This window comes from Bombina bombina, chromosome 1 (genome assembly GCF_027579735.1).
Source record: "Bombina bombina isolate aBomBom1 chromosome 1, aBomBom1.pri, whole genome shotgun sequence".
Classification (NCBI taxonomy): domain Eukaryota; kingdom Metazoa; phylum Chordata; class Amphibia; order Anura; family Bombinatoridae; genus Bombina; species Bombina bombina.
The window spans coordinates 261,152,060-261,179,126 of NC_069499.1; positions in this window are offsets into that span (position 1 = coordinate 261,152,060).

The window sequence follows — 27,067 nt, forward strand, 5'->3', positions numbered from 1 at the left end:
ATTCTACACTGAACTTCTAGTGATTACAAGAGAGGAAAACTAGCGAGCGCTTACAGATTACAATTAAAAGACACAAGAGAGGTCTCCCAGGAAAGCTTCACACAAGGGGAAAACTAATAAAGGTGGAGGATCCATGACACCGACTGTGGATGAATATTTCAAAGCCACCCCCTTACCACCTAAGGACCTGGCACAAATATCGCCTAGACAGCATCCTACCTCTGGATCTTCAGAATCAGAATCTGATGACGACGGTGACATGGTCACAGTACCAAAAAATGTAATTTCTTCTACCCCTCAAAAAAAGACTTTACAACTCTCATAGTACAAGTTAAACAGTGCATAAAAGAAGAAATAGCAGACCTTAAAAGAGATCTGGGGGAGATAGGGAACAGGGTGGAAGATCTAGAAGAAACTACACAGGCTCACTCTTTAGAGATGTCCAAAATGAGTGATCAAATGGAACAACAAGATAAAGTGATTATACAACTAGAAGATAAACTAGAAGATTTGGAAAATCGCTCTAGAAGACATAATATAAGAATAAGGGGTATCCCTGAGACTGTAGAAACCACTGGTCTACAAGAATATCTGCAATCACTATTCTCAACACTATTAAATACACCTGATAACACAGAAGTGGCTATAGATCGAGCTCACAGAGCATTGAGGCCTAAACCCCCAGAATCAGCTCCCCCCAGGGACGTGATAGCGAGGATCAACAACTATCAAATAAAGGAAAGCATTATGACAGCAGCAAGAGAGAAGCGCCCGATACAAAAAGAAGGTTCAACCCTGCAGCTCTTTGCTGACTTATCCAACAGAACTCTCCTTAGGAGGAAAGAGCTAATGCCTCTCACGAAACACCTGCAAACCAAAAACATCAACTACAGATGGGGCCATCCTTTTCATTTAACGGCAATATGGAAGAACAGGAGGGCAACATGTACATCTCCATCAGAAATTGGAGACTTTTGCAAGAAATTAGAAATTGCACCTCCACCTGGAGACTCAGACTCAAGACAAGACATCACTACGGCTTCATCTCCTCCTATCGCCCCTTTACCCCAACGCAGGGAATGGCAGACAGTCAAGACAAAGAAGACAATGTCTCAGAAAACATTATCTCAATCTTCACAGAACTCTGTGACCCCAATGGGTTGAAAATAAACTGATTTGGGACATTCTGTATAAAGGGTGAGATTACTGAAAGAGTGTCTGTGATACATGTATGATGTATATCTGAATGCAAAAATGTGTTTTATGTCCCACAAGTTGAATGTTCCTTGGTTATTCTATAAAAGCAGATATGCGAATACGGCAAGTATTCGAGAAGTGCCTAGATGATAGTCAATAGTATGGTACATTTTCCTTAATGTTTAGTGTAATTGTTCACATACCAAATGTTCGGTTTGTTTAGTTACAATACAAGATGAGAGTAAAAAGAGGTGAATGGTACGCAACATATGTGAAAAAATGCGTGGGTTAAGTAAATTCCGTTCGGAATTGATTAACCATTCCCCCTTCCTATTATCATGATTTTGTTAAGTTATTAGTTATATGTATTGTTATAGGTTATGTTATTAGAAATTTCTTAGAGGTTGTCTTGCAGACTTATCCAATCCTATATACAGGTAAAATATCATGCCAGAAAAGAGGAGGAGGTAAGATATATGTAAATGTGGATACACGTATTCAATTGATAACACAAAATGTAAAAGGCTTTAATGTTCCACACAAAAGATCACTCGCTCTTAGAGACTTAGGACACAAAGGAGGGGAGATAGTAGGAATACAAGAAACTCACTTTAAAAGAGGATCCATACCTATATTCATGCACAGCGTTTACCCACAGCATTATCATAGTGCACATAAAAATAAAAAGATTAACGGAGTGAGCATCCTTATACATAAGTCTATTCCATTTAAATTGTTAGAACAGAAAAAAGATAGGGAAGGCAGATTCCTTGCCATAAGCGGAATCCTATATAATAAAATAGTAACAATAGTAAATATTTATGCGCCTAATCACAAACAAGCTTTATTCTTTAAATCTATAAGTCCTCTCCTCCGGGATATACAAAAAGGACAATTGATGGTGTTGGGAGATTTCAATGTGCCAATTAACCCCTCTTTAGATAGTTCAAATGCAAACATACACATTGCAAAAAATACATTGAGGTCGCTTTGGCACTTTTTAAAGGATTTTGGATTGCACGACCCTTGGAGAATTGCTAATCCAGATAAAAGGGATTACACATTCTTCTCTAACCCCAATAGATCATATTCGAGAATAGACTATATCCTATTAGACCACCTCACACTATCTAACGCTACACTAGCAAACATCTCACATACAGCATGGTCAGATCACTCCATGGTCCAATGCTCAGTAATCTGGCCTACAGCCCCAATAAGAGAATTCAATTGGAGACTTGATGAGACGTTGATAGCAGATCCAGGGATATGTGATAAGCTAGAGAGGGAAATTACAGAATTCTTTGTACACAATGCTAAAGGGAACATTGCACCAGCTATGGTCTGGGAGGCCCATAAGAGCGTAATAAGGGGTTCACTGATTAAAATTAAGGCCAACAAAAATAAAAAATTGAGAGAGGAATATGATCACATAGCTAAAGAAATTGAGAGCTTAGACCTTTTGCATAAACTTCATCCACAAGACGACGGCATCCTCCAACAACTAAAATTTTATAGAACTAAAATGTTATCACATCTACATATAAAAGCACAGTCGACAGCATTCAAGCTTAAACAGAAATATTATCATGAAGCTAATAAACCAGGGAGACAACTAGCGAGATTACTCAAGTCTAAGCTAGCAAAATCGTATATACATTCTATAAAAACCCACACAGGAGAGAGAGTAGAGGACACAAAAAGAATAGCTGATACCTTTAAAAATTATTATCATGCTTTATATAACCTTTTCCCTAGGAGAGATAGTGCAGAACATGAAATTAAATGTCTAGAATACCTAGAGTCAGTGCAAGTCCCAGAGGTTTCCGAAGCTTATAGGACAATGCTACAAGCTCCCATCAGTCACAATGAAATAATAGCAGCCATTAAATCATTAAAACCTGAAAAAGCACCAGGCCCGGATGGGTTTACTGGGTCATATTACAAAACATTCTCTCATGTCTTGACCCCTCATTTACTAAATACCTTCAACCAAATTGATGAAGGAGGTACATTGCCAGACACCATGCTACAAGCTTATATCACAGTCCTCCCCAAACCGGGTAGGAAACCTGATACCCCTGCAAATTACCGACCTATATCCTTATTGAATATAGATCTGAAAATACTGGCCAAGGTGCTAGCGTTCAGAATTAATAAATTACTCCCAACTTTGATTTCCCCGGATCAAGTAGGCTTTGTGCCGCGGAGAGAGGCTAAAGATAAAACCGTTAAATTATTAAATATTTTAGAATATATTAATACTAACAAACTTCCATCAATATTCCTTTCCACAGATGCTGAAAAAGCGTTCGATAGATTAGATTGGACCTTTCTTCAGAAAACTTTAAACAAATTCAATTTCCCTCTTCCTTTTATAAATAGAATCATGGCCCTATACTCCTTTCCCACCGCCCAAGTTAGAATAAATGGTACGCTTTCAGAACAATTCGAAATACGAAATGGCACACGTCAGGGCTGCCCGTTGTCTCCACTTTTATTTATCCTTTCCCTAGAAACTTTTGCAAGCAGAATCAGATTAAACACCAACATAAAGGGCATAATAATCAAAAATAGAGAATACAAATGATCGATGTTCACAGACGATGTTTTAATGTCTTTGTCATGTCCTATAGGGTCTCTCTCCGCGGTACAATTAGAAATGTTAGAATATGGAGAGGTTTCAAACTTCTTAGTGAACCCTAGTAAATCAGAATTATTACCTTTACACATAACTCCAGTGGAATTGACCAATATAAAAAAAAACAGTCCATTTGCAATCCAACAGAAATACCTTAAATATCTGGGTATATATCTATCATATAGCTTAGACTTAATTCGCACTTTTAATTACTCCAAACTTGTGAATAGTATTACTAACCAGGCTTCCTCGTGGCTTTCTAAAAACATTTCGTGGATAGGGAGAGTAAATACAGCAAAAATGACATTATTGCCAAAAATTCTGTATATATTACAGACGCTACCACTTCCTAATACACAGTGCTACCTCCTAAAATTACAAAGAGCGTTATTTAGCTTTATATGGAAAAAAAAAACCTGCACGCGTAAATAAATCCTCCTTGTATGCTAATAAGGACATGGGGGGTCTGGGAGTACCCAACATAGCACTTTACAAACAGGCGATATCATTACAGAGAATAGTGGAATGGTGTAGATATAACCCAGATGAGCCAAAACACTGGATTCAGATAGAATGTGAAATCAGTGATGTACCACAATTAGGGGGGGGTATGTTGGATACCCAAATTACTATCTCAGATACAGAGTAACACCACACATACGGTATCAAACTCCTTATCAGATTGGAAACACATACGTGATAACTATAGAGACATCTCCAGCCCATACTCCCCCCTGACTCCAATATTGATGAATCCTGAATTCCAGGAAGGCCAAGTGCATCAGCCATGTGGTAGACATAGATTGAGAGACTATATTCCTGTTACACTTATAGCCACCTCAGGGAAATTGAACCAGAGAAAGGAATTACAAGAGACAGGGGTTAGCTTCTTTGACCAATGGTTCAGATACCATCAGGTAAATCACTACATTATGACTCACAGAGATAGGAATAATTTGTTGAGACAATTAACACCTTTGGAAAAGATGTGTATATCAAATACACCACAAAAAGGGCTAATTTCATCCATATACAACATACTACTCATAGCAACTGCCCCAAAACCTCACAATTTCACAAAAGGGTGGGAAAGGGAACTTCTAGGGGCTCAGAGCCCAAAGGTTTGGGAAAAGATCTATCATAGCTTAGCCCATTCTGCACATACAACATATGCCCTGGAAACAAATTATAAAATACTTTTCCGTTGGTATTTAACACCTAATAGAATGAAATATCTATTTTCATCTGCAAATGAGAAATGCTGGAGATGTAAACAGGAAACAGGTAATATGGGCCACATCTGGTGGTCGTGCGAGAAAATAAAAACTTTTTGGGAAAATATAGTCAAGGAAATAAACATTGCAATGTCATGTAATGTCTCATGTGACCCATTGGAATGCCTTTTCAATGTGTTGGGAAGCGTTCAGTGTGTTATCAGAAGAAATGTCATACATGTTATGTTAAACACAGCAAAACAGCTCATAGCTTCAATGTGGAGATCAGATAAAGTCCCCACAGTGGAGGTGTGGAAAGAAAAAGTTGGGGGAGCCTTGATGCTAGAGAGGTACTTTTACCTCAAAACAAATAGGTTGACAGTGTTCCATGATATGATGTTCTATTGGGATTCATATATAGGTAGATAACAACAAAAACTTAGGAAAGACAATTACTCACAAATGTCTTTTAAGACACGATAGGAAGCATAAAATGTATCGACCAAATGTGATAACACGATGATATATTCTTGCCTGTTAAACTCAAAAAAAAAGATTCAAGACTGCAAGTAGTTGATCTATTTAGTGATGTTAATGTTCATTTGTTTATGTTTAGTTAACTGTTATGACTAATGTAATATCATACAACGCAGGAAATACTTTTGTAAGAAGAACAAATACAGAATACCTACCATTGGGACTGTGAATATTTGAACAATATAACTCAGATACAGCTGTGTGTAAACACAGAATAGAATGATAGAATCGACTTTTGCTTATTAGAAATACTGTAACCCACTGGTGCTTGTACATTGTATTTTCTTTTTTTGAAAAAAAATCAATAAAGAATAAAAAAATGTGAAAAAAAAGATAGTATAATTATTGATGTGCTGCTGCATCATAGGTATATGTGTGCTCTGTGTATCGCTTACCTAAGGAATTCAATCTATGAACGACTATGTGGCAATGCTTATATTCCAAAATTAGAATCGGTAGATTATAAAATTAAAGGATTCCCATTTAGCATGCACATATAGAATCAATATATGGTCTATTATAGAAAATCTACTATGAAAACTACTATGAGCAATTTGGTGTTTTATTTTAACACTCATTTGAATATAGCTAATGACTATTCCTCTTTGGCTGGTAAGATTTTCTCAGCATTAAAGGGACACTAAACCCATTTTTTTTTCTTTCATGATTCAGATAGAGCATGCAATTTTAAGCAACTTTCTAATTTACTCCTATTATAATTTTTTCTTCGTTCTCTTGCTATCTTTATCTAAAAAGCAGGAATGTGATGCATAGGAGCCGGCCCATTTTTGGTTGAGAACCTGGGTTATGCTTGCTTATTGGTGGGTAAATGTAAGCCTCCATCAAGCAAGCGCTATCCATGGTGCTGAACCTAAAATGGGCTGGCTGCTAAAATTTACATTCCTGCTTTTAAAATAAAGATAGCAAGAGAACAAAGAAAAATTGAAAATAGGAGTAAATTAGAAAGTTGCTTAAAATTCCATGCTCTATCTGAATCATAAAAGAAAAAAATTGGGTTCAGTGTCCCTTTAATATATACCAAATATACCATAGATAAAACTTATAGCAATCTTGACAGAGACACATACCGCAACGTGATGAATATGCAGAATATAAACCCCATCCATACTATCAAGAAGAAAATTTAAAATTTGATGTGCACCAAGATAGGTGAAAGATTGATATTTAAAATTAATGTGATAAATAACAATTAAACGCCAAATAAAAGGATTAAACAATACGTATTGTACATGAATACTCCATTTGAAGGTGTGACATATCGATAGTAACAATCAGCTAGATTACGAGTTTTGTGGTAAGAGCGGCTCGGTACTAACTTGCAAGTTATTTCCACCGCTCACTTCCCTATAGCGCTGCTATTACAGGTTTGCAAAAACCGGCGTTAGCAGGCAATATGTGAGCGTTGAGCAAAATTGAGCTCCATACCGCACTCAAATACCAGCGCTGCTTTGAGCTCATTTTACGTGCTCATGCACTATTTCACCATAGACATCAATGGAGAGAGCCGGCTAAAAAAGAGCCTAACACCCGCAATAAAGGGGTGTAAAGCTCCGTAACGCAGCCCCATTGATTCCTATTGGGAAACAAAATTTATGTTTACACCTAACACCCTAACATAAACCCAGAGTCTAAACACCCCTAATCTGCTGCCCCCAACATCGCAGACATCTACATTACACTTATTAACCCCTAATCTGCCACCCCCAATGTCGCCTCCACCCATCTACACTTATTAACCCCTAATCTGCTGCCACCAACATTGCCGCCACCTACAGTACACTTATTAACCCCTAATCTGCCGCCCCTAACATTGCCGCCACCTACCTACATTTATTAACCCCTAATCTGCCCCCCAATGTCGTTGCTACCTACCTACACTTATTAACCCCTATTCTTCCGCCCCCAACGTCGCCGCCACTATACTAAAGTTATTAACCCCTAACCCTAACACCCCTAACTTTAATATAATTAAAATAAATCTAATAAAAAATTCCTATCATTAACTAAATAATTCCTTTTTAAAACTAAATACTTACCTATAAAATAAACCCTAAGCTAACTACAATACAGGGAGTGCAGAATTATTAGGCAAATGAGTATTTTGACCACATCATCCTCTTTATGCATGTTGTCTTACTCCAAGCTGTATAGGCTCGAAAGCCTACTACCAATTAAGCATATTAGGTGATGTGCATCTCTGTAATGAGAAGGGGTGTGGTCTAATGACATCAACACCCTATATCAGGTGTGCATAATTCTTAGGCAACTTCCTTTCTTTTGGCAAATTGGGTCAAAAGAAGGACTTGACAGGCTCAGAAAAGTAAAAAATAGTGAGATATCTTGCAGAGGGATACAGCACTCTTAAAATTGCAAAGCTTCTGAAGCGTGATCATCGAACAATCAAGCGTTTCATTCAAAATAGTCAACAGGGTCGCAAGAAGCGTGTGGAAAAACCAAGGTGCAAAATAACTGCCCATGAACTGAGAAAAGTCAAGCGTGCAGCTGCCAAGATGCCACTTGCCACCAGTTTGGCCATATTTCAGAGCTGCAACATCACTGGAGTGCCCAAAAGCACAAGGTGTGCAATACTCAGAGACATGGCCAAGGTAAGAAAGGCTGAAAGACGACCACCACTGAACAAGACACACAAGCTGAAACGTCAAGACTGGGCCAAGAAATATCTCAAGACTGATTTTTCTAAGGTTTTATGGACTGTTGAAATAAGAGTAAGTCTTGATGGGCCAGATGGATTGGCCCGTGGCTGGATTGGTAAAGGGCAGAGAGCTCCAGTCCGACTCAGACGCCAGCAAGGTGGAGGTGGAGTACTGGTTTGGGTTGGTATCATCAAAGATGAGCTTGTGGGGCCTTTTCGGGTTGAGGATGGAGTCAAGCTCAACTCCCAGTCCTACTGCCAGTTTCTGGAAGACACCTTCTTCAAGCAGTGGTACAGGAAGAAGTCTGCATCCTTCAAGAAAAACATGATTTTCATGCAGGACAATGCTCCATCACACGCGTCCAAGTACTCCACAGCGTGGCTGGCAAGAAAGGGTATAAAAGAAGAAAATCTAATGACATGGCCTCCTTGTTCACCTGATCTGAACCCCATTGAGAACCTGTGGTCCATAATCAAATGTGAGATTTACAAGGAGGGAAAACAGTACACCTCTCTGAACATTGTCTGGGAGGCTGTGGTTGCTGCTGCACGCAATGTTGATGGTGAACAGATCAAAACACTGACAGAATCCATGGATGGCAGGCTTTTGAGTGTCCTTGCAAAGAAAGGTGGCTATATTGGTCACTGATTTGTTTTTGTTTTGTTTTTGAATGTCAGAAATGTACATTTGTGAATGTTGAGATGTTATATTGGTTTCACTGGTAAAAATAAATAATTGAAATGGGTATATATTTGTTTTTTGTTAAGTTGCCTAATAATTATGCACAGTAATAGTCACCTGCACACACAGATATCCCCCTAAAATAGCTATAACTAAAAACAAACTAAAAACTACTTCCAAAACTATTCAGCTTTGATATTAATGAGTTTTTTTGGGTTCATTGAGAACATGGTTGATGTTCAATAATAAAATTAATCCTCAAAAATACAACTTGCCTAATAATTCTGCACTCCCTGTATAACTAATAGTTACATTGTATCTATCTAAGGTTTTATTTTTATTTCACAGGCAAGTTTGAATTTATTTTTAACTAGGTAGACTAGTTACTAAATAGTTATTAATTATTTACTATCTAGTTAAAAAAATACAAATTTACCTGTAAAATAAAACCTATCCTCTCTTACACTAACACCTAACCTTACACTACAATTAAATAAATTACATTAATTAAATACCATTAACTAAATTACAAAACCCCCCACTAAATTACACAAAATAATAAAGAAATGATCAAATATTTAAACTAATTACACCTAATCTAATAGCCCTATCAAAATAAAAAAGGCCCCCCAAAATAAAAAAAACCCTAGCCTACACTGAACTACCAATAGCCCTTAAAAGGGCCTTTTGCGGGGCATTGCCGCAAAAAAATCAGCTCTTTTACCTGAAAAAAAAATACAAACAACCTCCCAACAGTAAAACCCACCACCCACACAACCAAACCCCCTAAATAAAATCCTATCTAAAAAAAACCTAAGCTCCCCTTAAAATTTAGCTCTTTTTCTGCCCAAACCCTAATCTAAAAATAAAACCTACCCAATAAACCCTTAAAAAAACCTAACACTAACTCCCGAAGATCCACTTATAGTTTTTGAAGACCGGACATTCATCCTCAACGAAGCAGCAGAAGTCCTTAGCGAAGCCGGCAGAAGTCTTCATCCAAGCGTGCCGAAGTCTTCATCCAAGCCGGCAGAAGTCTTTAACCAGACGGCATCTTCTATCTTCATCCATCCGGCGCGGAGCGGCTCCATCTTCAAGACATCCGGCGCGGAGCATCCTCATCTTTCCATGGCTAAAGAAGAATAAAGTTTCCTTTAAGGGACGTCATCCAAGATGTCGTCCCTTGAATTCCAATTGGCTGATAGAATTCTATCAGCCAATCGGAATTAAAGGTGAAAAAATCCTAAAGGCTGATAAAATCAGCCAATAGGATTGAGCTTCAATCCTATTGGCTGACCCACTCAGCCAATAGGATTGAGCTTGCATTCTATTGGCTGTTTCAATCAGCCAATAGCATGCAAGCTCAATCCTATTGGCTGATTGGATCAGCCAATAGGATTGAAGCTCAATCCTATTGGCTGATTGCATCAGCCAATAGGATTTTTTCACCTTTAATTTCGATTGGCTGATAGAATTCTATCAGCCAATCGGAATTCAAGGGATGCCATCTTGGATGACGTCCCTTAAAGGAACCTTCATTATTCGTTAGCCGTGGAAAGAAGAGGATGTTCCCGCCAGATGTCTTGAAGATGGAGCTGCTCCGCGCCTGATGGATGAAGATAGAAGATGCCGTCTGGATGAAGACTTCTGCCGGCTTGGATGAAGACTTCGGCCCGCTTGGGTGAAGACTTTTACCGGCTTCGCTGAGGACTTTTGCCACTTCGTTGAGGATGGATGTCCGGTCTTCAAAAACTGTAAGTGGATCTTCGGGGATTAGTGTGAGTTTTTTTTAAGGGTTTATTGGGTGGGTTTTAATTTTATTATTTTTTTTGTAATTTAGTTAATTGTATTTAATTAATGTAATTTATTTAATTGTAGTGTAAGGTTAGGTGTTAGTGTAACTCAGGTTAGGTTTTATTTTACAGGTAAATTTGTATTTATTTTAACTAGGCAGTTAGTAAATAGTTAATAACTATTTACTAACTAATCTACCTAGTTAAAATAAATACAAACTTATCTGTGAAATAAAAATAAAACCTAAGATAGATCCAATGTAACTATTGTTTATATTGTAGCTAGCTTAGGGTTTATTTTACAGATAAGTATTTAGTTTTAAATAGGAATTATTTAGTTAATGATAGTAATTTTTCATTAGATTTATTTTAACTATATTAAAGTTAGTGGGTGTTAGGGTTAGACTTAGAGTTAGGTTTAGGGGCTAATAACTTTAGTATAGTGGCGGCGATTTTGGGGGCAGCAGATTAGGGGTTAATAACAGTAATGTAGGTTGTGGCGATGTTAGGGTCAGCAGATTAGGGGTTAATAATATTTAACTAGTGTTTACGATGCAGGAGTGCTGCGTTTTAGGGGTTAATATGTTTATTATAGTGGCGGCGATGTCCGGAGCAGCAGATTAGGGGTTAATAATTTTATTTTAGTGTTTGCGATGCGGGAGGGCCTCGGTTTAGGGGTTAATAGGTAGTTTATGGTTGTTAGTGTACTTTTTAGCTCTTTAGTTATGAGTTTTATGTTATGGCTTTGTAACATAAAACCCATAACTACTGACTTTCAGTTTACGGTACGGATCTTGTAGTTATGGGCTGTACCGCTCACTTTTTGGCTGGACAGGCAAACTCGTAATACCGGCCCATTGACAAAGGACTTTTTTAAAGCTGTGTTAGTTACGCTGCATTACGGCCAAAAAAGTGTGCGGTACAGATATACCTGCAAAACTCGTAATAGCAGCGGTAGTGAAAAAGAGCCATAACGCTGCTTTTTCACACATACCGCAAAACTCGTAATCTAGCCGAATGTTATTTAATCCACATCAGACTATGTATTAGAAACTATATTGAGAACACATAATGGTTGATAATTTTTTTCAATGGCGACCAAGTTCCTTATTCGCTTGATAACTTCAGGACTAATATGTGAATTGCCATGCAATCTAATAGCAGATAGTCTGCTCTCTTAGTGCACATCAAATTTTCCCAGATCTTGATGTAATACTCCTATTGAATCCTTGATTATATGCACTATTCGTATTGGACACTAACTATACACGCAACATAGCACACGCCCTATACTGAAATGGTAACCAATCATAGAAGACTAGTGAGAAGGTGTGAGGACCAATTCAGTGGTGAATGGTTTTGTACACGGGCTATTGCTGGATCCAATCGTTATACAGTAAAGTTCAAATAATGTCCACATAAATTAAATGACTATATCTATGATTGGCGAATATGGGGGAGTGTTTTGAGAGTGAGGACGTAATTGGCTAGATGACAACAGAGTGGGCTTTAAAATATAGGAGGTTACACTGCTCGGTTTGTCAAATTATATCACAGTCACATTGAAAAAGGCTTGTGGGAGCGGCTGAAACGTGTTTGCTAGTTGTTTATCTAAAACCTATTTTTTGTTATCCTGACCACTGTGCAAGACTACTCCTGGCACCTGAAGCCAACGATTCCTGCTATCAGCCAGGAATACAGGGGGGTAGTCGGCAGTGTTTCTGGCATAATATTTTAAGGTGGTATGGTAGTGAGGTAGTCCTGAGTAATTAGATTTTTACCTTCTTACCATTTTTTAGAATTGCCAAAATAAAGTTTTGTTTTTAAACTTAGTGTTACCTATATACCAGATAGCTGATTTCAGTCAGTTTTGTATAAACTATTGTTAGGACAGAGTGCTAGTCAATCCCCTTCTTGCCCTTCCTTCCCCTTATCTTTGCTTTAGCAAAGCTATATTTAAAGGGGCAGCACCGAGGTTTTCCAAACCTTTTTCCTACTGACATTTAAAAACACTGTGCCAAAATGTATCCTTCTTTTGCCTACTGGTAGCACATCATGTATTCATACATTAAAGGGACAGTCAACACTAAAATTGTTATTGTTTAAAAAGATAGATAATGCCTTTACTACCCATACCCCAGCTTTGCACAACCAACATTGTTATATTAATATACTTTATAGCATTTAAAACCTCTAAGAGGCCGAATTATCAAGTGTCTGTCAGACCTGATCCGACAGTGCGGATCAGGTCCGACAGACATCGCTGAATGTGGAGAGCAATACGCTCTCCGTATTCAGCATTGCACCAGCAGCTCACAAAAGCTGCTGGTGCAACACTGACCCCTGCAGACTCGCGGCTAATGGGCCACCAGCAGGCCCATTAGCCACCAGCAGGGAGGTGATTCCTGTCCGCCTCATCAGAGCAGGCGGACAGGGTTATGGAGCAGTGGTCTTTAGACCGCTGCTCCATAACTTGTGTTTCTGGCGAGTCTGAAGAGTCGCCAGAAACACGGGTTCTCAAGCTCCATACGGAGCTTGATAAATGGGCCTCTATATGTCTGCCTGTTTCTAAGCCATTAAAGACAGCCTCTTAGCACATGCTTTTGCATTAGTTTTTCACAACAGGGGAGTGCTAGTTCATGTCAGCCATATAGATAACATTGTGATCACGCCCGTGGCTTGTTGCAGACACTGCACTAACTGGCTAGAATGCAAGTCAATAGATAATAAATACAAAGTCATGTGATCAGGGGGCTGTCAGAAGATGCTTAGGTAAAAGGTAATCACAGAGGTAAAAAGTGTATTAATATAACTGTGTTGGTTATGCAAAACTGGAGAATGGGTAATAAAGGGATTATCTATTTTTTTTAAAACAATAAAACTTCTGGTGTAGACTGTACTTTTAACCTAATTTTACCCTTGTTTGACCAGTCCTCATTGTTTATATAAATGCCATATCAGATGCACTTAATCTCAGCTAAATCAGCATGAACAAGGAAGAACCATATTCCAAAGGTGATGAGCAAGAAAATAATGTTAAGGAAGCTGCACTGCTTTTGGTATCAATAAAGTAGTCTACAGAGGGCCAGTCAAACAAGGCAATATGGGGTTACTAGGGCTTTTTAAAAATTATTCAAATGCTATAGCATCACCTTCATGTCCCCATGAGCATCACAAAATGGGGCAGCTAAAAATTCGCCTTATAAGACATGGAAGTCTAAATTAAGTTTAATGATTCTGATAAAGCTATTACAAAAATCCTGTTTATTAAATTTTCAGATTTACCTGTTTCTCTTTGGTTCTTCAATGAAACTAAGCTTCTATCCATGAGAGCATATGTACTAGCAGTACATAAATACTAACATATATACAGTACTCTATGGCAGCCGTGCTTGCAAAAATGTTTGTAGCAATTTTATGTATCTTCTCAGTACTAGCAGTACATACTGTATATACTAACATATATACTCTATGGCAGCCGTGCTTGCAAAAATATTTGTAGCAATTTTATGTATCTTCTCAGTACTAGCAGGAAGTATATACTAACATATATACTCTATGGCAGCCGTGCTTGCAAAAATATTTGTAGCAATTTTCTGTATGTTCTCAGTACTAGCAGTACATATATACTAGGAACAAGAAAAAGCAAAAACTGGCACTACACTGTTAAGTAGGTGAGAAGAGAATAATAATAAATTCCGGTGCTACCCCTTATTAAATATCTATAGAAGGATTAAACAAGACAGACAGGTCAAGGGTTAATATAGCACTCACTCTCACTCAGTAATGAGTAATTAATATATAAAATCATTCATACTTTATTATATATATAGTAAAACCGGGATCGACATCCCTGGAAAACCTTTAACTACCCACAACCACTTATATAACTACAATTAAAAGAATAACAGCCGTCAATCACTCCTCTGTTTCCTGGCCGATAACTGGAAACATCAGTGTCAGGTGGCTGGAGTGAATGGACGGCTGAATATCAAAGGTGCAGAACAAACGCGTTTTGGCTATATCTTAGCCTTTATCAATGTTACACTTTGAGTAGTAAAATGAATAAGCCGAGGCTTCAGTGTGCAGGACTTTATATATCCGTGAACCGGTTGCCCACAACCAATCAGGAATACTTCCGGGACCTCCGCCTCCATTTCTACCAATCAGCGTTTAGCTAGGCTCACCAGCCACCTGACGCCGATGTTTCCAGTTATCGGCCAGGAAACAGAGGAGTGATTGGCGGCTGCTATTCTTTTAATTGTAGTTATATAAGTGGTTGTGGGTAGTTAAAGGTTTTCCAGGGATGTCGATCCCGGTTTTACTATATATATAATAAAGTATGAATGATTTTATATATTAATTACTCAGTACATATATACTAACATATATACTCTATGGCAGCAGCGTTTGCAAAAATATTTGTAGCAATTTTATGCATCTCCTCATTATGACTTTATGTAAAGGGGAACTTTTTAATAATGGATATCAAGAGAAAGTTATATATGTTTTATTGAATTTTCTATTTGAATCATTAAAGTTTAAATTTGACTCTGATATCCCTTTAAACACCTCAACCATGGGACAATTTACTGCTCCCCAGGTCACAATTTCTAGTTGTCATATTGGTCTAAACATGATATTTGTACATACATAGCACACCATGAATTCCATAATCCTTTGACAAGAACTTGAAATGCCCCTTTATCAGTAAAAATGAATGCCCAGATACACAAAATGGCACACTACTTTCCTAGCATTGTAAAAGTACTCAAAGATAACCTTGCTTAAGAGTCTTAAAGAATATAAATAAAATAATTAGAAATGACTGATTTGCCATGACTGCGGCCTAATCTCCATACCTCAGCCATCAGCCTCTGGCAGATTTGTAAACATGCCCTTATGCCACGTAGAAAATGAGCTGTGAATCTTTTCAAGTCTATATTTTGATACATGATTTATAACATAACATGGCCCATCAGTCTGTCAGTTGGATGATCTTTTTTGTACCTAAAACTATCCATAAGCCAGGCCTAAAATATAAATGTCACTACTGCATGTTGTAAAATTAAATTAGCTATTCAAAATCACAATAGCTTTCAAAATTGAGGAAGTCCAGATTGACATAACATTTAAATTAGTAAAAAAAAAAGTCATAATACCATTGAAAACCTCATCAGCCCATGTGAGAGCTATAGTGCATGAGTGAGCAAAAGTTTGCTAATGCTACTTAAAAAAAAAACGTTGGGCCTATTGAACACATTATTGCTAAGTTTACATAAGCTATAACATTGGGTCACATTTAATACACATTAGTAGAGTCGTTTTGGGGCACTTAATCTTTAAATGGGCATATAGGAAACTTATTTTGTTTACATCTTATTAACTCAATATACACACTACACACACACACACACATAAATATATATATATATATATATATTGGGGGATATTTATCAAAGCGTCAACTATGTTGCATTCACGTGCCTCAATACCCTTGCCAAACATCGCGGCTGCGGATCTGAATACGATCTTCTTATTTATCAAAAAAGCCAAAAAAAACACGCACGTCAAGTACGGTGCGAAGAGCATCGGACTGGTGTTAACTAACAGTCATCGATGTTGCAGCTATTCGGGCTTTTCCGAACTTTATTTATACTATTTCATTACTGTCCATGAACACACATTTCTCTTTAGCACATTATTGTATATAGTGTAAATGTATTCTTTTTCTGACCAGGACTAATTGTGAATATAGCAAGTAGCGACACATTTGGTGCAAAGTGGAGAGTGAATTATTAGAATTCTTTTTAATATTGGACATACATATTTTAGTATGTATAGACAGACACACACACACACACACATATATATATATATATATATATATATATATATATATATATATATACGCACATATGTGTGTGTGTTATGTCAGAAATCTTTTGCAAACATATTTACATGTCCCAACGTTCCTTTTTTTGTTCTAAACAATGTTTTCTGTCATATATCTGTGTTTATTTATACCCATATATGTATATATTGTAAATGTATTATTATTCTGAGCAGGAATAATTTTCGAATATAACATGTAATCAGAGTATCATATGTATTTACTTGAAATCTATGGATATTTTAAAGGGATAGGAAAGTAAACATTCACGACTAGATTGAGTTTTTGTCGGTAATGGTGTGCGTTGCTAACAAGCCTTTTTTTCTCACCGCTCACTTAAGACAACGCTGGTATTACGACTTTTCTGCAAGCCGGCGTTAGCCTCAGGAAAGTGAGCATTGAGCAAAATTTAGCTCCACATCTCACCTCAATACCAGCGTTGCTTAAGTCAGCGGTGAGCTGGCTGAACCTGCAAAAAAGCAGCGTTCAGCTCCTAACGCAGCCCCATTGTTTCCTATGGGAAAATACTTTTTATGTCTACACCTAACACCCTAACATGAACCCCCGATGCCCCCAACATCGTCAAACCTACATTTTATTTATTAACCCCTAATCTGCCCCCCCAACGTCGTTGCAACTATATTACGGCTAGATTTGGAGTTTATAACGGCTAGATTTGGAGTATATAACGGCTAGATTTGGAGTTTTTGTGGTGGTAACAAGCCTTTTTTTCCAGCGCACCCTTAAGCCAACTCTGGTATTACGAGTTTTCTGAATCGCTGCGTTAGCCTCAGAAAAGTGAGCGTTGAGCCAAATTTAGCTCCACTTCAACCCTCAATACCAGTGTTGCTTACAGTAGCGGTAAGCTGGAAAAACGTGCTCGTGCATGATTTCCCCATAGGATACAATGGGGCTGAGCTGGCTTAAAAAAAACTAACACCTGCAAAAAAGCAACGTTCAGCTCCTAACGCAGCCCCATTGTTTCCTATGGGGAAACAATTTCTAAGTCTACACCTAACACCTTAACATGAACCCCGAGTCTAAACATCCCTAACCTTATACTTGTTAACCCCTAATCTGCTGCCCCCGCTATCGCTGACACCTACATTGTATTTTTTTTACAGGTAAAAGAGCTGATTACTTTGGGGCAATGCCCTGCAAAAAGCCCTTTTAAGGGCTGGTAAAAGAGCTGATTACTTTTGTTATTTTGTATAGGGTAGGGAATTTTATTATTTTGGGGGGCTTTTTTATTTTATTAGGGGGCTTAGATTAGGTGTAATTAGATTAAAATTCTTGTAATTTTTTTGTTTTTGTAATTTAGTGGGTTTTTTTGTACTATAGTTTAGTTTATTTAATTGTATTTTAGTTTAGATAAATGTAGGTAATTAGTAATAGGTAATAGTGTAGGTGTATTTGTAACTTAGGTTAGGATTTATTTTACAGGTAATTTTGTAATTATTTTATCTAGGTAGCTATTAAATAGTTATTAACTATTTAATAGCTATTGTACCTATTTAAAATAAATACAAAGTTGCCTGTAAAATAAATATAAATCCTAAAATAGCTACAATGTAATTATTAGTTATATTGTAGCTATATTAGGGTTTATTTTATAGGTGAGTATTTAGTTTTAAATAGGAATAATTTATTTAATTATAGTAAATTTATTTAGATTTATTTAAATTATATTTAAGTTAGTGGGGTGTTAGGGTTAGTGTTAGACTTAGGTTTAGGGGTTAATAACTTTATTATAGTAGCGGCGACGTTGGGGACGGCAGATTAGGGGTTAATAATTGTAGGTAGGTGGCAGCGATGTTAGGGAGGGCAGATTATGGGTTAATAAAATTTATTATAGTGTTTGCGAGGCGGGAGTGCGGCGGTTTAGGGGTTAATACATTTATTATAGTGGCGGCGATGTCCGGTCAGCAGATTAGGGGTTACTAAGTATAGGTAGGTGGCGGCGACGTTGGGGGGGACAGATTAGGGGTTAATAAATATAATATAGGTGTCGGCGATGTTAGGGACAGCAGATTAGGGGTTCATAGCTATAATTTAGGTGGCGGCGGTGTCCGGTCGGCAGATTAGGGGTTAAATAATTTTATTATAGGGTTTGCGATGTGGGGGGGGCCTCGGTTTAGGGGTTAATAGGTAGTTTATGGGTGTTAGTGTACTTTGTAGCACTGTAGTTAAGAGCTTTATGTTCCGGCGTTAGCACATAAAACTCTTAACTACTGACTTTTTATGCGTTAGGAGTCTTGGAGGTAGAGGCTGTACCGCTCACTTTCTCCAAGACTCGTAATACCGGCGTTAGGCAAATCCCAATAAAAAGATAGGATACGCAATTGACGTAAGGGGATTTTCGGTAGCCTCGAGTCGCGGAAAAAAAATGAGCGGTACACCTGTACCTGCCAGACTCGTAATACCAGCGGGCATTAAAAAGCAGCGTTAGGACCCCTTAACGCTGCTTTTTAAGGCTAACGCAAAACTCTAAATCTATGTGTAAATTATTCCTATTTAAAACTAAATACTTACCTGTAAAATAAACCCTAAGCTAGCTACAATATAACTAATAGTTACATTGTAGCCATCTTAGGGTTTATTTTTATTTTATAGGCAATTTTGTATTTATTTTAATTAGGTAGAATAGTTATTAAATAGTTATTAACTATTTAATAACTACCTAGTTAAAATAAGTACAAATTTACCTGTAAAATAAACCCTAACCTAAGTTACAATTACACCTAACACTACACTATAATTAAATTAATTACCTAAACTAACTACAATTAATTACAATTAAATTAAATAAACTAAATTACAAAAAAACAAACATTAAATTACAGAAAATAAAAAAGAAATTACAAATTTTTAAATTAATTACACCTAATCTAATCCCCCTAATAAAATAAAAAAGCCCCCCAAAATAAAAAATTCCCTACCTTATACTAAATTACAAATAGCCCTTAAAAGGGCTTTTTGCAGGGCATTGCCCCAAAGTAATCAGCTCTTTTACCTGTAAAAAAAAATACAATACCCCCCCAACATTAAAACCCACCACCCACACACCCAACCCTACTCTAAAACCCACCCAATCCCCCCTTAATAAAACCTAACACTACCCCCTTGAAGATCACCCTACCTTGAGACGTCTTCACCCAGCCGTGTACAAGTAGACCTCCAGAGGGGCAGAAGTCTTCATCCGATCCGGCCAGAAGAGGACTGTCATGATTTTGTCCGTTCATCGCCGTGTCACCGCGGCTCCCGGATCTTCTCTGAGTAAATGACGTCACGTTGCTTAGCAACGTGACGCTTCCTCCGACACACCCCTCTGATGACGTCGCCGCTCCTGCCTTTAAACCACGGCCGGAGATCTTACTCGGGGCCCGTTTGTTTGTTCCCCTTGGAGTTTGTGAGTACCATACCAAATTCTGTTTTATATTCCTGTGTACCGACTTCTGCCTGCCTGACCAAGCCTTTTGCCTTATTCTACTACTGATGTTTGGATGCCGACTACTGCCTGCCTGACCTTGCTTATGCCTTTCTGTTTATTATAAGCCTGCTTAAAGGGACATTTACTTTCAAGCTGCAAAAGAGAACTTTGCCTTTCTGTTTGTTATAAGCCTGCTTAAAAGGACATTTACTTTCAAGCTGCAAAAGAGAACTTTGCCTTTCTGTTTGTTATAAGCCTGCTTAAAGGGACATTTACTTTCACAAGCTGCAAAAGAGAGCTTAGCCTTTGTGTTTGTTATAAGCCTGCTTAAAGGGACATTTACTTTCAAGCTGCAAAAGAGAACTTTGTCTTTCTGTTCGTTGCAAACCTGCTTAAAGGATCTTTTACTTTTTCAAGCTGCAAGAGAGAACTTTGCCTTTTTGTTACAAGCCTGCTTAAAACTCAAATAAGAGCATTATCTTTGTATTTTTCTAACCAGCTTAAAGGGACGTTTTTTCCTTTGTGGCTTCCTTGCATACTGGAACAATTATTATTTTTGTTACCATTCTCATCTGTTTCCTGAGTGGGTCACGTCCTGGTTATTTCTCAGTGTGCTAGCGTGTGCTTTCTATTCACGCTAGCAGTTGGGTTGCATCCCGGACTGATTCCTAAACGGCTGACAAGGACATCCAGACAGGCAGAAGTCTTCATCCAGGCGGCATCTTCTATTTTCTTCCATCTGGAGCGGGTCCATCTTGAAGATATCCGACGTGGAGCATCCTCTTCCATCCAACAGCGACTGAAGAATGAAGATTCCTTTAAGTGACGTCATCCAAGATGGCGTCCCTTCAATTCCGATTAGCTGATAGAATCCTATCAGCCAATCGGAATTAAGGTAGGAAAAATCCTATTGGCTGATGCAATCAGCCAATAGAATTAAGCTCTCTTTCTATTGGCTGATTGGAACAGCCAATATAATGTGAGCTTAATTCTATTGGCTGATTGGATCAGCCAATAGGATTAAACTTCAATCCTATTGGCTGATTGCATCAGCCAATAGTATTTTTCCTACCTTAATTGGGTGGGTTTTAGAGTAGGGTTGGGTGTGTGGGTGGTGGGTTTTAATGTTGGGGGGGTATTGTATTTTTTTTTACAGGTAAAAGAGCTGATTACTTTGGGGCAATGCCCCGCAAAAAGCCCTTTTAAGGGCTATTTGAAATTTAGTATAGAGTGGGGAATTTTAATATTTTGGGTTTTTTTTTTTATTTTATTAGGGGGATTAGATTAGGTGTAATTAGTTTATAAAACTTGTAATTATTTTTTTATATTCTGTAATTTAGTGGGGGTTTTTTTTACTTTAGTTTATTTTATTTAATTGTAGTTAGTTTATGTACTTAATTTAATGATAGTGTAGTGTTAAGTGTAATTGTAATTTAGGTTAGGATTTATTTTACAGGTAAATTTGTACTTATTTTAACTAGGTAGCTATTAAATAGTTATTTAATAACTATTCTACCAAGTTAAAATAAATACAAAGTTGCCTGTAAAATAATTATAAATCCTAAGCTAGCTACAATGTAACTATTAGTTATATTGTAGCTATCTTAGGCTTTATTTTATCGGTAAGTATTTAGTTTTAAATAGGATTAATTTATTTAATTGTAGTAATTTTATTTAGTTTTATTTAAATTATATTTAAGTTGGGGGGGTTAGACTTAGGGTTAGACTTAGGTTTATGGGTTAATAAATGTAATATAGTAGCGGCGACATTGGGGACGGCAGATTAGGGGTTAAAAAATGTATTTAAGTGTTTGTGATGTGGGGGGGCTCTATTTAGGGGTTACTAGGTAGTTTATGGGTGTTAGTGTACTTTGTAGCACTTTAGTTAAGAGTTTTATGTTACGGCGTTAGCCCATAAAACTCTTAACTACTGACTTTTAAATGCGGTAGGAGTCTGGACAGGAAAGGGTCTACCGCTCACTTTTTCCAGCAATCGTAATACCGGCGTTAGGAAAATCCCATTAAAAAGATAGGATATGCAATTGATGTAAGATGATTTGCGGTAAAAAAGTAAGCGGTACACCTGTACCTGCCTGACTCGTAATACCAGCGGGCATTCAAAAGCAGCGTTGGGACCCCTCAACGCTGCTTTTTAAGGCTAACGCAAGACTCGTAATCTAGGCGTTAAGTTGCACTAGTGGGAGCTAACTGCTAATTGGTGCCTGCACACATTTGCCTCTTGTGATTGGCTAAATAGATGTGTTCAGCTAGCTGCCAGTAGTGTAATGATGTTCCTTCAGCAAAGGATAACAAGATAATGAAGCAAATTTAATGATAGAAGTAAATTGGAAAGTTGTTTAAAATTGTATGTTCTATCCAAATCATGGAATAATATTTTGGGGTTTCCTGTCCCTTTAAGAGCTGGGCCAGGCTCTCTCTGCACCCGTCTAACCCCTCCTGATTGCAATCTATTTTTAAAAAACATAAGTGTTATAAAATGACTTGGCATATAAAATGACATTTCTTACTGAAAAATAAATTCAAGAGAAGGAAGAAATACACTTAAAATAGCATGCCAGTAAAGAGGTGATTTTAATTTCTGCTGTATCTGAATCATGACAGTTTAATGTTAGGTGGGCTATCCCTTTGAGCTATCAGCTTAAAGGGTTAGAAATCTTTTGTTTTTTTCACATCTACAAATTACAAAATCAGAAAGTTCAAGTAAAACACTTTTTAAAACACTTACACCTAGATTACGAGTTTTGCGTTAGCCTTAAAAAGCAGCGTTGAGAGGTCCCAACGCTGCTTTTTAATGCCTGCTGGTATTACGAGTCTGGCAGGTACAGTTGTACTGCTCACTTTTTTTTTCACGACTCGAGCATACCGCAAATCCACTTACGTCAATTGCGTATCCTATCTTTTTAATGGGATTTGCCTAACACCCGTATTACGAGTCTTGGAAAAAGTGAGCGGTAGACCCTCTCCTGTCAAGACTCCTAGCGCATTTAAAAGTCAGTAGTTAAGAGTTCTATGGGCTAACATCGTAACATAAAACTCTTAACTAAAGTGCTAAAAAGTATAATAACCCCCATAAACTACCTATTAACCCCTAAAGGTATTACGAGTCTGGCAGGTACAGTTGTACTGCTCACTTTTTTTTTGCGTCTCGAGCATACCGCAAATCCACTTATGTCAATTGCGTATCCTATCTTTTTAATGGGATTTGCCTAACGCCCGTATTATGAGTCTTGGAAAAAGTGAGCGGTAAACCCTCTCCTGTCAAGACTCCTAGCGCATTTAAAAGTCAGTAGTTAAGAGTTCTATGGGCTAACATCGTAACATAAAACTCTTAACTAAAGTGCTAAAAAGTATACTAACACCCATAAACTACCTATTAACCCCTAAAGGTATTACGAGTCTGGCAGGTACAGTTGTACTGCTCACTTTTTTTTTGCGTCTCGAGCATACCGCAAATCCACTTATGTCAATTGCGTATCCTATCTTTTTAATGGGATTTGCCTAACGCCCGTATTATGAGTCTTGGAAAAAGTGAGCGGTAGACCCTCTCCTGTCAAGACTCCTAGCGCATTTAAAAGTCAGTAGTTAAGAGTTCTATGGGCTAACATCGTAACATAAAACTCTTAACTAAAGTGCTAAAAAGTATAATAACCCCCATAAACTACCTATTAACCCCTAAAGGTATTACGAGTCTGGCAGGTACAGTTGTACTGCTCACTTTTTTTTTGCGTCTCGAGCATACCGCAAATCCACTTATGTCAATTGCGTATCCTATCTTTTTAATGGGATTTGCCTAACGCCCGTATTATGAGTCTTGGAAAAAGTGAGCGGTAAACCCTCTCCTGTCAAGACTCCTAGCGCATTTAAAAGTCAGTAGTTAAGAGTTCTATGGGCTAACATCGTAACATAAAACTCTTAACTAAAGTGCTAAAAAGTATACTAACACCCATAAACTACCTATTAACCCCTAAAGGTATTACGAGTCTGGCAGGTACAGTTGTACTGCTCACTTTTTTTTTGCGTCTCGAGCATACCGCAAATCCACTTATGTCAATTGCGTATCCTATCTTTTTAATGGGATTTGCCTAACGCCCGTATTATGAGTCTTGGAAAAAGTGAGCGGTAAACCCTCTCCTGTCAAGACTCCTAGCGCATTTAAACAGTGGCGTCACTAGGGTTGGTGTCACCCGGTGCGGTAAGTTATGGTGTCACCCCCCCCCCCCCAGAAAGCAGACACACACAAAAACACAGGCAAACACACATACAAACACTCAGACATACTTAAAACATACTCAGATGCACACACAAACACTCGGAAACACACTCAGATACACACACAAAAACTCAGACACACACATACAAAATATGTAAACTGCACTGCATTAATTATAAAGCTCATGCCTAGAGCTGCTCCCTGGCTCAGCAGAGCATCAAATGAAAGATAAACAGAGCACTCTAAAATAAATCACTAAAGAAAAGTTTTAGGTGCAAACAATGAAAATTCTGCTCTCTGACTCTGTTCCAAGTCTGTCAGTGCACAGCCCCGGGCCGCGTGCCTACCGCTTCTTATGGCCAATCACCTCTGCACTCTGCCCACCCCCAGACCCCCGCCCACCCTCCTACCTGTTCAGTGTGCACTTAGTGTACCGTAACCGTAGTGGTCTGGTGGGCATCATACGTGGCTCCTTCACTTTAAAGACAGTGTCAAACAGTCATGCGGTCAGGTGCCAGGCATCTCCTCATGATTTGCCAGTTCCCGTTTAGAGAGACAGCACAGCAGTGAGTGACTCCACTGCTCCACATGTCACTGAGCAGTGAGCACAGATAGGCAGGCAGGTTTAGGCTAGCAGCGCAACTTTGCAAGCCCCACGGCATGCCCACAACATTCATAGCGAAATTGGGCAGGGGAGAAGCAAAGTACAAACAAGCAAAAGCAGCCGGGAAAACTATTTGTTGAAATTGCAGCACTGGCTCAAGGGGCAAAAAAATTGTGTGTCTACATCTTCCCCAGTCCCACCAATGTTCATAAATGCCAGCCCCTCTAATAAAAAAAAAATCTGTTCATCTCAACATTGTATTTCTTTGAATTTCAATAAAATTTAAAAAAAAAAAAAAAAAAAAAAAAAAATTTTTTTTTTTTTTTTGGTGTCACCCCCTGGTGGGTGTCACCCGGGTGCGGCCCGCCCCCCCCCGCCCCCCCCTAGTGACGCCACTGCATTTAAAAGTCAGTAGTTAAGAGTTTTATGGGCTAACGCCGTAACATAAAACTCTTAACTAAAGTGCTAAAAAGTATACTAACACCCATAAACTACCTATTAACCCCTAAACTGAGCCCCCCCCACATCGCACACACTCAATTACATTTTTTAACCCCTAATCTGCTGACCAGACATCGCCGCCACTTCAAGAAATATATTAACCCCTAAACCGCCGCACTCCCGACTCGCAAACACTAGTTAAATTTTATTAACCCCTAACCTGCCATCCCTAACATCGCCGACACCTACTTACATTTATTAACCCCTAATCTGCCGCCCCAACGTTGCCGCATCTATATTAAATGTATTACCCCCTAAACCTAAGTTTAACCCTAACCCTAACACCCCCCTAACTTAAACATAATTTAAATAAATCTAAATAAAATTACTACAATTAACTAACGGCTAGATTACGAGTCTTGGGTTAGCCTTAAAAAGCAGGGTTGAGAGGTCGAATGAAGGTTCCTTTAAATGCCGTCATCCAAGATGGCGTCCCTTGAATTCCGATTGGCTGATAGGGTTCTATCAGCCAATCGGAATTAAGGTAGGAAAAATCCTATTGGCTGATCCGATCAGCCAATAGGATTGAACTCGTATTCTATTGGCTGTTCCAATCAGCCAATAGAATGCAAGCTCATTTTTCCTACCTTAATTCCTATCAGCCAATCGGAATTCAAGGGACGCCTTCTTGGATGACGTCATTTAAAGGAACCTTCATTCGTCAGGAGTCGTCGGAAGAAGAGGATGCTCTGCATCGGCTGGCTTCAAGATGGACCCGCTCCGGATGGATGAAGATAGAAGATGCTGCCTGGATGAAGCCTTCTGCCCGTCTGGAGGTCCTCTTCTGCCCGGATCGGATGAAGACTTCTGCCCTCTGGAGGACCACTTGTGCCCGGCTGGGTGAAGACGGCTCAAGGTAGGGTGATCTTCAAGGGGTTAGTGTTAGGTTTTATTAAGGGGGGATTGGGTGGGTTTTAGAGTAGGGTTGGGTGTGTGGGTGGTGGGTTTTAATGTTGGGGGGGGTATTGTATTTTTTTTTTACAGGTAAAAGAGCTGATTACTTTGGGGCAATGCCCCGCAAAAAGCCCTTTTAAGGGCTATTTGTAATTTAGTATAGGGTAGGGATTTTTATTATTTTGGGGGGCTTTTTTATTTTATTAGGGGGATTAGATTAGGTGTAAATACTTTAAAAAATTGTAATTATTTTTTATTTTCTGTAATTTAGTGTTTGTTTTTTTGTACTTTAGTTTATTTAATTTAATTGTATTTAATTGTAGTTAGTTTAGGTAATTAATTTAATGATAGTGTAGTGTTAGGTGTAATTGTAACTTAGGTTAGGATTTATTTTAGAGGTAAATTTGTACTTATTTTAACTAGGTAGTTATTAAATAGTTAATAACTATTTAATAACTATTCTACCTAGTTAAAATAAATACAAAGTTGCTTGTAAGATAAAAATAAACCCTAAGATAGATACAAATGTAACTTAGTTATATTGTAGCTATCTTATGGTTTATTTTATAGGTAAGTATTTAGTTTTAAATAGGATTAATTTATTTAATAGAATTCTATCAGCCAATCGGAATTAAGGTAGAAAAAATCCTATTGGCTGATCGAATCAGCCAATAGGATTGAACTTCAATCCTATTGACTGATCGAATCAGCCAATAGGATTGAGCTCGTATTCTATTGGCTGATTGGATTAGCCAATAGGATTTCTTCTACCTTTA